This window comes from Scleropages formosus, chromosome 21, assembly GCF_900964775.1.
Source record: "Scleropages formosus chromosome 21, fSclFor1.1, whole genome shotgun sequence".
NCBI lineage: Eukaryota > Metazoa > Chordata > Actinopteri > Osteoglossiformes > Osteoglossidae > Scleropages > Scleropages formosus.
The window spans coordinates 5,669,258-5,684,241 of NC_041826.1; the positions used below are offsets into that span (position 1 = coordinate 5,669,258).

The following is a 14,984-nucleotide window of genomic DNA, read 5'->3' on the forward strand; positions in this document are numbered from 1 at the left end:
GACTAAACACAACTTGTATGGAGCCACAGGTAGTGTTCTCTTGCAACGCAAGAGAAAATCCATATGGGAGGCGTGTTGACCTCGAACTGTCCACAGCAAGGGAGTTTTTACGGGGGTGTTTGTGCTGCGGCAGACAGATATGAAGCATGGGGGACACAGTCTCAGAGCAACATGCTGAAAGAGCTGTTGTGGGCATATCAGAAGAAGAGCTGACAACGTAAACACACAGAGCCCAACCTGGAACCTTTCGCAGAGCCCACGAAGTGCCTTGCTTCTTTGCAGAAGTGTCTCCATGCGTGCCGGACTCGTACCGTGTTTATACCTCTGCAGAATAACTGCAGCCAAAGTCTTTCATCTCGAGTTCTGTTTCGGATTATTTGCGTTGGATGTGACGCATTTATAGGCTAGTAGCAGTTCCTCCTAGTGAGGTTACAGATATACAAATTTAAAAAGTGCTACCCAGGGTTGGTATGAAGTGTGTGCTATCCATGGCTGTACTGCCAACTTTCTGGCCGACACACTACATATTACAGGCTACGAGAGCACGCCGACACGCCAGTTCCTTAATCAGAAACAGATTGGTTCAAGCAAACTGTGGCAGCACTTTGCAAGAGTTAAAACGGTCTCTAGGCTCAGTTATGGTGCAAAGAAATTCAGGGGCTCTGTTGTCCTTTAAAAGCTACGTTTGTTTGGCCGAAAGCATGAAAGCGTGTGGCCGTAAAGCTGTCGAGCCAGTGCCTGATGTTAACGAAGCTCTGTTTTTGTTCAACGCAATTTGGTGTATGTGTACATTAGTATTATTGGGTTTCGGGTATTATGACGTCATCTTTTACATATCAAGTTTTAAATTGATCAACAGATAATAAATAACCGACCGTTTAAAATTAATGCCATTTTCAGCGCTGCCACGTGCCAACTTCAAAGCTCGTGACACAACAAGATGAACTAAAAACAAAAAGGAGAGGGGAAAAAAAAATAAATAAATAAAAAATAAATAACTAGGAGTCATTCTTACACGGTGCCCTCTAACGTGCAGCCGGTACAAAGCACAGATGTAGGTCGTCCGCATGGGCCGTGAATTATTATGACACTTTTATCTTTACTACAATGCTGTAAACTGTTACAGACACCTTCTTCCCAAAACAAAGGAAACGGCAAAAGCTGTGATTCACACACACAGCGCGGGGCATTCGTATAAGTATCACATAAATACTACACGCCCACACATCCATACACACACACACACACACACACACACACACACAGAACGTAAATGGCATAGAGATGCGTACGCTGCATATGGACTGCGATGTCTTGTGAACAGAATGTAAACAGAAAAGTTACCCGCTGTACCATGCTTTCAGCACACGGACACAGAGACACTGCGTGGGAGGTCACTTCGGAGGCGTGTCCCATTCTGAAGGGAAAGGGACATGCGTGTCCAGGGTTTCTCAGTGAAGAGATCTCCCCTGCAGGTCATCCAGCTCTGACGCTACTTTTGCCGTTCATGTTCAGTAAAAGGACTCCAGCAGCTCCTACCCTCTGCATCTTGAATATTCTACAATTCTGCTTTCTTTTGGTGAGAAACAGCTCTATTTTATATTTACTCACCACCACCATCCTAGTTCGGACACTATATAGCGGTAAATATTCCAAGTAATTCTGAAGAACTCTACTATTACAGACTACAAATTACAACTGACTTTAGGAGAAACACCACAGCATTATCCCCACTCACCATCATGAACAGCACTGTGGCAACAGTGGAGTCATTCAGGTTCCTGGGCACCACCATCTCACAGGACCTGAAGTGGGAGCCCCATATAGACTCCATTGTGAAGAAGGCCCAGCAGAGGTTGTACTTCCTTCGCCAGCTGAGGAAGTTCAACCTGCCACAGGAGCTACTGATGCAATTCTACTCCGCAGTCATCGAGTCCGTCCTCTGCACCTCTATAACTGTCTGGTTCGGCTCAGCTACGAAGTCAGACATCAGAAGACTGCAGCGGATAGTTCGGACTGCTGGAAGAATCATCGGCACATCCCGCCCAGCTCTCCAAGAACTGCACTTGTCCAGAGTCAGTAAAAGGGCTAGCAAAATCATTCTAGACCCCTCACATCCAGGCCGCTTCCTCTTCGAACCTTTGCCATCTGGCCGGCGCTACAGAGCACTGAGCACCAGGACAGCCAGGCATAAGAAAAGTTTCTTTCCTCAGGCCATCTACCTCATGAACACCTAAATCTCTCCCCTAGAGAGTAAACCGTGCAATACATAATGCTATTTATAACTATTTATCACATATCTCTTACTCACACTCCCTTGCATTTGTATCTAGTGACTATTTTTGTATATTGGGTACTTTATATTTTTAAATATTTTTTGTCCCTTGTTCACATACTCTATCTTCTCACCTGTCTTGTCACTGTCATTCTGTCTGTGCTGTGGAAGTTTCTGTCACCAAGACAAATTCCTTGTATGTGTGAACATACTTGGCAATAAAGCTCATTCTGATTCTGATTCTGAAAACAGAATAAAAAAACAAGAAAATACCAACAACAGCAATAATTTTCAGTAAGGTCACTTTCCCATTTAAAGATGTTAAATGACCAGTAGCCTCCTCTCAGTTATCATCAGCACGAATTTCCCAAAGATTTTGCCATTACAACTCGTGAATCTGTGCATAATAATTATTACGAATAATTATTTCTTACAGACTTCTTGCTATCAGACTTCAGTTGTATTTCTCGATAGGGAGAAAAAAATATCTTAGAATGGGTATGCTCTGGTTTGGTTTATGTTTTTGTATAAAGAAAAAGATAAAGTAGTGGGACTTCAGAGCTGTGGTCTCTGGTCGCTCACTTTCTCTCTCCAACGTCAGTCAGACCCCTTCTTGCACTTCCGTCCAGCGGAACGGGCACAGCACCACTCAACCTCAACATAAACCTTTGTACTCGAGTGTTTCCTAGAGAGCGTGAAAGACAACACACCCACCCACTCCATGTTTCCAGTGCTGAAAAAGGAGCAACCAGCTCGTTTCCTGCATCTCCATGCTGCTTCCATTCCTCGAGGAAGGTCCCATGGTGGTAAACATGAGCCTTAGAAGAGTAAGTGGCAGGCCCCTGCACGTTCGACGTAGGCTCTCCAGTTTCTCCTCTATAGTAGGGCTGCAGTTCGCAGCTGGATCCTTATCTGGAAGTGTTGAGTTAACGGTTCCAGGAGAAAGATAAGCATGTTTAGCTGCGGAAAGATGAATGTGAAAATGTTGGACATTTCTGCAGACAACCCCAGAGCACCCCCTCCACCCCACCAGAACCCTTCCTTCAAAGGCATGACCTCACGTGACCACATGAACACAGGCACAGAGTCAAATCTGAACCTGATGACCTGGAGTATTATGTTACATGCGGTTTAATGTTAGTGACACGATAATTTCTTTGAGAGCAACACCGCAGCGAGGCAGGTAGACCTGGTACCGCACAGTGCCAGGACTGTGGATTCGGACATGGGTTTAAATCCAGCTCAGTCTGTGGAGTCTGCATGTCCGTGATCGCATGGCTTTCCTATAAGTGCTCTGGTTGCCTCTCACACTCCTAAGATTTGTTTCAGGTGTAACGGTGACTCTAAATTACCCCTAATCCGAGTATGTGTTAATGAACGAACGTGAGTGCTTGCACTTCAATGGACTAGCATCCCATCCTTTGTGTAACTGACCTCACACCCTGGGCCACAGCAACCCTATTATTGATAAGAGATGGATGACTTGTTTCACTGATTAGCTGATGACTGATTTACGGTCCTCGGACTGGCGTCCCGTCCTGGGTGTGTCCCCTCCCCCTCCGGCCTTACGCCCTGAGTTGCCGGGTAGGCTCCGGTTCCCCGCGACCCCGTATGGGACAAGCGGTTCAGAAGGTGTGTGTGTGTGTGAGATTTACGGTCCTTCACTGGAGTAATTAAGGGCTAGCATCTTTCTCAATGGCCACAGAGCAGGCAAGCTACAGGGCCCATTCAGGTAAGAAGCTCATGTCCTTAACTACCATGCTACCTATTGTCCACTTGTGTAGCCTGGAACGCAGACATGCTACAGTTGCTGGGATTCACAGACAATCAGCTATGGTTAAAGCAACTATGGTTACAGTGTGACCAATGCAGACAGTTCCTCCTACTCAGTAGAAACCCATGATATACAAATACATCTATGTGTGTGGTCACAATTCTCAGAATTGTTTGAGGCATTGCATGCATACGATAAACAAAGGTAAAGCCATTACTACTGCATCCACAATTATGTTCCTTCAATTGCAATCAATAATGTATACGCTATACAGAGTGGGTGAGCGCGAGAGAACAGCCCATTATCATGCCAGTGAGAAACGGCTAATCGAAACGGAAACGTAAACAGCATAATTACTAGTGTTGTATTACTCTTCTCCTGGCTGGACGTAGACAGTAAAGCAAAACCATGAAATTATCTAAACAAGATTCAATTTTCAAAGCCTCAGAAGTTGCTGTGGTGGTCACAAAGCACTTTCTGGGCAACTCCATATAATCAAGACTGGGAGGTGCACAGCCCAGCAGGTCCCAGGTGGATCATGGGAGAGCATAAAGAGAGCTTGCCTCTTGAGCTCAAAGTCTACATAAATGCCCCATGTATCTGGCTTTTCAGATGTGCCTCAGTTGAGAGAGGGCAATTTGCGCAATTACCGGCAGCTTGTGAAGAGCCTCCATTTGCATGGCGCGTTGGAGGTGTAGAGGGCTTTCATCTGCTTAATTTGGGGGGGGTCTAGGCAACCGGTCAGCAGGGGTCTCAGCAAAAAGAGAGGTGGGGGGTCTGAAGCCCAACCCCCAGCAACCTTCTAGAAGCAGCCCTTGGCGACTGCACCTTCTAAGCAGATGTGGAGCCCCAGCCTGACTGCTGAGCAGCTCCACTGAGGACCACCTGGCCCTCAAAGACACTGACGCAGCAGCACAATGCTGCACTGAAGATGAGAAAAAGTGTTTGCAGGACCAAGACCTGAAGAACACCAAGAGGTGGGTCTTTAGGAGGCTTCAGCTGGCTCTATGACCTCCCTGACACTTGTTCAGGAACGGCTCTCCAGGAGAGAGCCTGTCACTGAGGAGAGCAACCCTTAGATTCAACCCTGATTGGTGAAGACACCAACAGCCTCAAAGACAGTCTTGTTCCTCTTGATTAGCTCATTCTTGCTCGTCGCCCCACGCCACGGTCCTGCACTGGCAGCTCCCTCCTCCCAGCCCAACCACGTCACAAGGCAGAGATCCATCTGGAAAGTAAACACGCAGAGACTCAGCCTTGGCATGGAGCCCTGCAGGAGCCCAGAGGAAACCATTAAACGTGCCGTTTTGGACTTTCCTCCTTCACGTCTCCTGTCTGCACGTGTTTACTCGGTAGGGGATGGGGAACAGTAATCATTTAGGGTTTCACTTTCACCTCGTGCATACAGACAGAAACATAGACATATGGAGAATATTTAACCATCTAAGTTTTGACTCTTTCTATTTTTAGTGAGGGTGGAACAATGTTATGTAAAGTAGATGCTCTTAAACACATGGCAAGCGTATCCAAGTACACGGAAGAGAGATAAAGAGATTTATGGTGGGGGGCCTTAATTCTTGATCTTCATTAACGTAGCAGAAGCCATAATTCAGAAGCAAGATCCCCAATCTAGAAATCAGAATCGAAAGCACAGAGTAAAGGACACCAAAAAAAAAAAAGAAAAGAAAAGAACTTATCGGATGTTGGTGGAGACAAAAAAGGTGAGGTCAGAATGTAGGATTGAGACCGAGAAGTTCTTCTGGGCATTCTGGGCATAAAGAGGAAGGAGGAAGACCAAAGGCTTTGCAGCCATGGCCACCTCCCTGCCCCTAGCAAGGCCCACACTCTGAACATGCTGGACGGCCACCGAGCCTCCGCAACTGCTGGAAGCTTGTGCAATGCCCCCCCCGGGAAGGGGCTCCATTCACGAAAAGCTTTCCTCATCTCATGGACAGTCATCCTGCACGCGATGCTGGTGTTCCGAGAGGGCAGGAAACCTCCGGGCTTTTGGGTGAGTATAGTCAACAAGATAGCTTTGTTTACAGACAGCACATCTGGATCCCACCACAAGAGAACAACCAGTCCTGGCTTACCATGTCCCTCGCCCATGTGTACTTTCCAAAATCCCCTTACTCATCTCGCTTTTTCTTAGCAAGGCAGTGACATGACAGTGAGCACTGTGCAGATCTGGAAGTGAAATAATATTCAGCAAAAAAAAAAAGAGTAAAGAAATAGTCCAAGTGCATAAAAATATATGTCCTCTGTATTTTCAAGGCTTTTTGGTTTTAGTTTCATTACATTTACCTGTGAATTAGGGACGGGAAGTACGTGCTCCAATCTGGGAGTCGCAGCATGCAGGTAGGCCTTCAAACATGTAAAAATGTTTTTGTGAAAACAAGAGGACAACTTCCTTGAAGCCATCGTGTAGTGAAGGTCCTTGTCCTTACTCGCACTCCTTTCCCAGTCTATTCCTTGACTCCACAGGCTCCAGACGGAACCAAAATATTTTCTGCCGCATTTTCGTTCCATTAACCTGCAGCATCAAAACCTGGATCTGGATGAGATCTGCTCACATCTTTCTAGCCTTGTCTTCTCAAATGGACCATTCGCAGGTCCCCACGTTAAGCCATCAAGATCGGTGTTAAATAGCATCGGCGGAGGGAACAGCAACGCAGCCTAGCTGACGCCAACGGTAGAGTCTGCAGGTCGGGGGAAACGGCAATGCCCAGTCTGTCTTAATCCGGGCCATCTGCTCAGTTACACCGTTCGCACACATTCCTGGGAGACGACACACTCTCACTTCCAGGAATCAGTGGTAGCACAAGATGGTCTAGAGGAGACATTAGCAGACACCACATCTGGCTCTCTTCTAATTACATGGACGGCTCCTTACCAGGGGGCACCATGTGGGGCTGCGTCCTCTCGGCTGCAGTCATGGAAACAGAGGTTGGGAGAAAGGGCAGCAGAGGAAAATGCTCCTTGTTGTGAAGAGTTCAAATAGACCCCTGACCCAAAATGCAATTTTGTGCTTGGAGACTGACTGCAAAACAGATGGGTCTAACATTAATGGCTGCCCGCTGTTTGGTTTATGGGTCTACGTGTCTCACAGACAGGCCTGCCCCGCTTACTGGCACTATGTGGCCTCCCCTCTCTTCTCGCCTGGTACAGAAAGCTTCCGTGGCGTGTGGGAGCCGCTCCAATAAAAAAAACCCAGCTTTCTCCCAGAAGCCCCTCCAATGATCCCAGGGTGCCTGTGGCACGAGGACAGTGTCAAACAAGCTTTAGAAGTCAAAACCGGAACCTCCCCCAGCAAACAGTCACACAAGCTGGCAGTCTGAGGAATCACACAGCCTTACTCCTCCACACACCCCGTTACACACCCGACTGCACAGCTGGCCCTCTCCGACAGACAATGGTCTCACGACTCCCCGCCGTGCTGCCCTTCCCACGTTGGCAGCACAACACCTTTCCACAACAAATCACATGGACACACAACCAACAGCACTTACGCAATGGCAGAAAAGTGCCGTGAATGTGTTTCAAAGCTAATTCACGATTTTCTGTACATCGTAACACTTGTTAACTTTGAGTCATCTGGCTCTACATCCAGTGTTTATGAATCATATCAAAAAGACCCATGGACACACAGTACGAAGAGGCATCGGCAGTGGCTCAGTGATGAACGTGCAAGGTGCTGCGAGCATGCAGCGGTGGTTGTTTATGTGTTTGGGCATTTTGGAGCGGGGCAGGGCAGGGCAGGGTACGATGGCACGGCGGCATGGCAGACAGGACCCATCTCACTGCCATAGAGGAGGACCCTACCAACGAGCCTGGCACAGGGGAGAACCTGCAATGGCAAAACTGGGTACAAACCGGGAGAGACAGAAGTTCTTCAGAAAGACTACTGCGGGGAGAAATCTCAGACATCGCATAAAGTCAGAGATTTACTTTCCTCTCATTTACACTGCTCCCAACAGCATCCCAAGATCTATTTGTCTGCTTACCATAATCTTCCGAAGAAACTCATGGATTACGCTGCACTTCCCTTACCTCTACAGCATAAGAGGGGGGGGAGAAAACAATTCACTTTATAGACATTCAGGATGTGAAAAAATACCATTGTGCACTGCTGCTGCAAAACTTGTCAAAACTGCCAATCCTCAGTCCTGGACTAATCCCTGAAAGAGTCAAGGCCACAAAGAGAAGGTTATAATTTTTCAATCCATCAATTGTGCAATATTCTAACAACCTTCAAAGGACTATATATGTATGGTGTGATACAACTTATTGTGACCTCACTTACGTGTCCTTGGATTTAATTACATTATCAAACCAAGTTCTATAACCTTTAACAAACACTACCTATTTAACAGCCAAACTATTAAACTCCAAATAGCATATTGATTAAACTCTTTTAGCCTTTTGCCCAACTTCTGTGCCTTAACCGAAGAATCCCCTGAAAAGATCACTGCTGGTTAATTATGTCTTTTGAAGATTACGAGTCGCTTTACAGTCGCCGTTTCCTGAGACGAGCGGCCTGGTATAATCCCTGGCTTTCCAGAATGAGCTGATTCGCCTCTTCTGATGAGATGCCGAAATATGTGCAGGTTTCCTTAAGTCCTGTCCCGTTAACGTGCTCGACTTCGCTAAGCTCACGACAGCATCAGCCGGAGGCCAGCTGTTTGCCAATAGGCACCGACTGCTAAATTCAGTGGGAAGCCCCCAGCTAAATGGGGTGACCCCAAAAAAGGCTTAAAAGTGCCCCGTACCATATATCTGTGGGCAAAGCGAGCGAAGTCCTCTCTTTCAGCTCAAAGGCAGGCTGAAAGTGATGCCACCGAGGCTCTTGCAGTCACCTCTGCTGGGTCAAGCTCATTTAGCCGGATGCCATCCTGAGTTGCAGGGCTCGTGGATGATCACGGCTCGTAGGATTTATGAACAGGACGACTAGCAACGTCAACGGGGGGAACTCGCTCGTCAATATCAGGTTAATGCAGCTTGAAATGTCATCGTGAACCGTAATCCGCACGTGTGAGCCTGGTGCATGGCACCAAGATGCCGTACGCATGGCACGGCGCACACGTTTAATTTCCGAGCGTTTCCGCTGCTCTGACGGAGGCTGCAGGACATTTGCGGTCCAACTAAGGGGCCAAGGCATCATCTGTCGCTCACATCTCATCACAGCACTAAGTTAATGAAACTAGATCATCACGGTCACCTTCCTCAGGGGTTGCACCCTGTTCCTGTGGGACCTCATCCAGTGGGACCTCACACTACCAGTCAGGGGGGTGTGCATCTCACAGTAAATCCCAATCTAAGACAGAAAGCAGAATATAAACCAAGTTCGCCTTTTGACGCTAAGGCGCACACTGGGTTATTTAAACTATGTTCTTCAAAGTATTTTTTAAAATTACGCCCATCCCATACTAGCTTAAAAAAAAAAAGAAAAGCACGAAGTGCCACCCAGCACTGCCCATGCATTCCTTTAAGACGATTAGTCACTCGGGAAGATTTTGAGCCATGTCTTTCAGCGCGGGGCGAGTGACGCCGCGCACCACAGAAACTCGACATGAATTATTCAGGACCATCTGCCACCAAATCGGTGACGGAAGAGTAGCGGAGACTCAGAGACGAGCATCTCGATAACAAGCCGCAGCTCCGGCTACTACTCTCCTTGTACCGTGGAGCGCTGGGCATGCTGTGTTGACTGTGAGGAGCCCCAGGCCCCCTCTCCTTTGTCCCAACTGGTGAGTGCAACCCCTTTCAGCGATCTGGCCTGCACGGGATCACTCCGCTTATTTGGAGCAATCCCCCTGGGTACATATATGGATTTTTCTCTGCTCCCCCAACCTGCTAGGCTCCAGGGCTGGGTTTCATCACGCGATGAGAGCGCAGGCCTCATGTCCTGGCTGCAGTGAGGCCTTGAGGATGGAAGCAGGGTTGCTCCCAAGTCTCTCTCCGGGACAAGTGCGGAAAGGGGGTTACGGGGCAAAACGAAGGCGAGGACAGATTCATCAGAGGCTCTTTGCACAGGACTTACTCCTGGAAACACACAGGCAGGAGTGGGCTGAGTTTGCTTTCACCCCACAGATGAGGCTCAAAACTGCTTGTATGTGCAGCAAATGCACACGTGTTTAAGTGCTCATAGCATCTGAAGAGATCCTCAGAGTTCATAGCAGAGGTGAGAGCAGGAGAGCAGTAAACCCCGGTCACAACACTCGTGTGAACAAGGACCAGTATATCCCCCTCTCGCAACATACACTTGTTCATTTACCATCTGTACCGCTGGGCTGCACATCCCACTCAGGGGCCTCTCTCGACACAATCAAGATGCAGATAATGTATCACCGTGCGAACCACATGCGACATGGTACAGCTGCGTGAAAACCACACGGAGTCTCCTACTGCAAACATCCACCTTGCTGGTGCTGTATTCAGTCACTTGGACTTGTTGACTCGTCGAGGCAGTAAAGTTTCACCGTACAGTGAGGCAAAGAAACTGGAACTCACCTAAACAGAGCAAATGCATAAAGTTAACTTCCCAAAGGTAAATGAAAGCAGAATGAGCACAGGTGACCCAAAAATAACATGAAAAAAAAAAGGGTGTTTGGTAAATGTGCCCTTCTTAAAATTATGTAAATGTAACGCAAAAGCATAGGAAATAAGTGCAGCTCATCCCACTTTCTTTTTCATGGAACCAAGAACCAAGGGAAATCAAATGGAGGGGCTTGCGAGCGTGCCAACACGCACAGTGCTCCAGCGGGACCGGGGCAGCCGACGCGTCCAGACCGGCACGCTAGCGTTGAGCTAAGCGGCCGCTGCCCCAGTTCCACGTCCACGAGGCCTGTCGTGTCGGGGGACCCCGTCGGGAAGTCCGAGACACCGGCAGCCCACACTTTTCCCTGGGCCGCCTGATCAGCGGGGCCAGCTTTAAAAACACTTTAATGAAGCTGAACTTGAAATGCCATTTCATGAGCATTAAAAGTTAACACAGGGGAGACTGATGACACATGAATTAACAAGTTTGAGGCTTTTAAAAACCAAAATGTTCCATTTTAAAGTGCCCATTGACACATAAAAGGCAAGCTGTCATGGTCATTTGTGCTTTGTTACTGTTAAAGTACTGAACGTTAAGAGCCAGGACAATGAGCGCACATGGTCCGGAAGGGCAGACGCCTCCATTAGCAAACCGTGGCCGTTCCGAGATGCGAACCCAAAATGCTGGTGTCCTTTCCCGGCGCATGACGCACAAGAGCTACTAGAGGCTGGGATTATCCAGCTTTAGCTCGCATGTTAAAAGTTATGAGCTGCTGACACATTTCATACTGCTGCCATGCTACCCTGTACGCCGGAGAGCTGCAGCAGTTTTCGCCGAGCACTTTTTCGCTTTCTGTACTCTGCTCTGAGGATTTCAACCTTAAAACACATTATTTTAGTTTCATTTTGCCTATTTTTATTTTAGAGGGGAGTGTCTCCCGTTCCAGCTAAGCCTCAATATTGACACAGGCAGACACATTCTGCAATTCTCCACATTTATAAACACAGAAGATTGCTTGTGGCCATACTTGTTCTGAAGTGAAAGTAACTGAGAAAAGATCTGTGAGTCTTTGACGTGCACCGACGGGCTGCGGCAGTGTTCGCGCGAAGCGAGGGGACCAGACGACCACTCCAGAAAGGAGACATCCAAGAGCCCAAGTTTACTCATCAATGTGGACAAGTTAATATTTACTAAACTGTATTCCAAAACTGTTTCCTACTTCATAAACTATGTGTCTCGCTATCATTGTTAATATCACATAAATTAATGGGATCGAGTAACCAGTTGTTTTCCCCAAACACCTGCTTTGGACAACTGTCCGAGTGGTGGGGGATTTTGGGCACAGCAGCTGTGGACCCGGGCAGTGTGACCCAGCCAGGAGTCCAACAGTGTTACTGCACCTCGGTGCCAACACACACACACACACACACACACACACACACACACACACACACACAGAGAGCATGTAATGAGAGCAACTCCCTGCCTGAAGACCCTTGCAAAGCACTTGGAACACAAGCTCCACAGCTGGATTGAGTTGTGCCCCCCACTCCTTGTCCCCGCTGTACAGAGCAATAAAGCCCAGAGATTACAGCCCCTGACATCACAGTGGGCCCCCCCACAGAGCTGGGGGGGATTGTCACTAACCACAGCTGGTCGGGAGGCCTAGGCAATGTGGGGAGCTGAACACAGAGTGCGGGAATCCACTGGCACGAGGAGATGAAACCCCACCAAACATCTCCTCCTCTGGCAGAGATGTCCACACCACTCAACTCATGTCCATGTAAACATCACCCCCCCATAAACACACTACAATGAAGTCAGGCATGCAAGACAAGCATGTATCTGTAACTGAAGGGACAGAGAGAAGGGCAGGTAAAAGCAATCCCACAATACATACTATGGAGCACGGAACCATGCTTCAAAAGGCATGGACACGTCATGCCTTGAAAAATAACGAGTGAAGTGACACACTTCCTCGCGTATTTTATACTGAGCTTCGGCACATCAAAGGCCAACTTTAAAAAAAAGCATAAGTAGAAAAACAACTTCTGGCCTGTTTTCTTTCCAGTGTGAAAGTACCTTCTGGGAACCAGTATGGCTACGCCACAGGCTCCCGACATGAGGGCACGGGGTTCAAACACTCGATGATGCTCAGCAACGCTCTGATCTGCACACACACTGCCCCGTAAGTAGCTAGAACGAGATTTGAGCCAAATCCAATACCACGTGTAACTGAGTGCCATTGGGTGTAGGCTGCATATGTGACAATAATAAAACATCTGGCTGTCCAAATATGCAAAAATGTCTAAATTCCTTGAACAGATTATCATCTCCTCTGTGCAAACATGCTCTTTAGCTATCGGGAGATCATCTAACAGCAATGAAATGGCAGCCTGGAAATGCTCACTCTTCTTGGAAAGGCAAAATTACAGAAAGAGCTTTTTTTTTTTTTCTCAGAAGAGATAACCGATACCCGTCGCACACAGCCGGCAAGAGAGCTGCCATTCCGCGAGCCATCGACAGCAGCAGAGCGGGCACAAAGCAGAAAGCCCCCATTTCAGACTCAAAACGTGCCCAGGGAGGTGTGGAATACTTGCAGACACCATGCAAGCTAGATGGGGACATTCTAAGTGAAAGAGGGCCACTTTATCTTCATCACTTATGCAGTGGAGTCAGGGAGCCTTATGCACATAGGATCATCTCAGACTGGGGGGTGATGGGGGCACTCAGGCCAACCACATAAAAGCCACCCAACTGTCCCCGAGTAGAGGGTACCTACAACCGCACACACACAGATGGAAAACCCTTGACTGAGCAGAAGAGAAGGGGAGCATCTGTGTGCAAGTACCATGTGCTCTCCAGTTCAAATCCTGTGCCAGTTTCCTTCAGCTGGGCGCGTGCCCCCTCCGACAGCATCCTCTAGCACACAAAGCGACTTCACCACCAGGACAAAAGCGTCACGAACAAATACACACAAACATACACAGCGAGACCAACGAAGATGCCCTTAATGTAAGGGGTTCATATCCTGCAGTATGGGGATGGGTTTCAGGGTGTCTGTAAAGGGGTGTTGATATTAGCAAACCTTTTGTAAGAGGCATTAAAAGAAAATTCATAGTATCTACCTGAAATATTCCAGATACTCTCTAACCAAAAATGTTATGCTGAACCTGTTTAAAAGATGTATGCAGTGACACAGGAGATGGAGGACCAGAGTGAAAGGCATCAGCAGGATACAAGTGATGGGCTAGGAGCTTAAAGAACCCAGGGCTCTGATCTGAATAGCGCTGTCCTGCTGAAGGGAAAGTGCTCCACATGTTTACAGCATGGTGTTATCAGTAGAGTTTCCCTAGCTGTGTGTTTATTCGACACAGGTGGGTGGGAGACCACGCTAAAAAAGATGAGTCATACTACATAACACCTCCGAAGGAGACAATGGAAGGATGGACCCACGGCTCCCCAGACGGTCCCACTGGCATACGATGGAGCCAGTGAGACAGGGCACTCCAAGCACACCATATCCCCTATTAGAAGAGAGATATTTGCAGAGGCCAAATCACAGACACATGAAAACACAACACTGAGCAAACAAGTCACGAAAAAGGCAGGACACATGCAGACCCGGAGTGACAACCGTCTGGGGGAATGATGCGAGACCTGAATCGGATAGCGAATCAATGTCTTCAAGCAGGGGAAACTGAACTTCCACCATGTTCCACAAACCAACTGCTGGTTAGGCCTCGTGTTTGAGTTTCACCAAGGGTGTGATTAGGGTTACAGACTGACTGGGCTCATGTTGCACCATGCAAAAAAAAAAAAAAAAAAAAACAAACTAAAAGTGAATTTTTACAAACAAAAGTGCGTTTTTAAAGTACGCGCACGTGCAGCCCACGGCTGCTAAGGACTGTATTCCCAGCAGCCGACGAGCGGATACTTGTTAACCTGACACCATAGCAACCTTCAGATGCACGCTTTCGCCGAGTCCGAAACAAACAAACAGACCTAAACAGCTATTCACAAGGCCAGCGGAAGCTTGAAACACAACAGCCATTAACGGCATTAAGATCGCGCACTGTAATGAAGGGAGCGGTGAGATGCACGCTGCCGTGCGCTGGATCTGCTCTCCGGGAGAATAAGTGGTGATTAGTAGACAAGGGGGCTGTGAGGAGTGGGTGTTTCACATGAAAACGCTGTCGCTACGGAGACTCATGAGTTATTCATCGTGCTTGTCATTGTCGTCGTGTTTGTTTGTTGCCCGTCCCCCGGCCGCGTGGGGGGAAGCAACTCGAGGCGAGGGAGGGAGGGGGGGCGAGTCTCACTGTGTAAGTTAATTGAATAAATTAACAGCTTAATAAATCATTAGATGTGTCAATTAGTGTGACTACACAACTCTG

The 14,984-nt window shown here is 47.9% G+C and overlaps 1 protein-coding gene across 5 annotated transcripts in view; it reads right to left on the reverse strand.

The window, feature by feature from the left end:
- Positions 1–14,984, reverse strand: part of LOC108924279 (histone deacetylase 4-like) — a 125,549-nt gene that overhangs the window by 98,501 nt on the left and 12,064 nt on the right. The window lies entirely within an intron of this gene.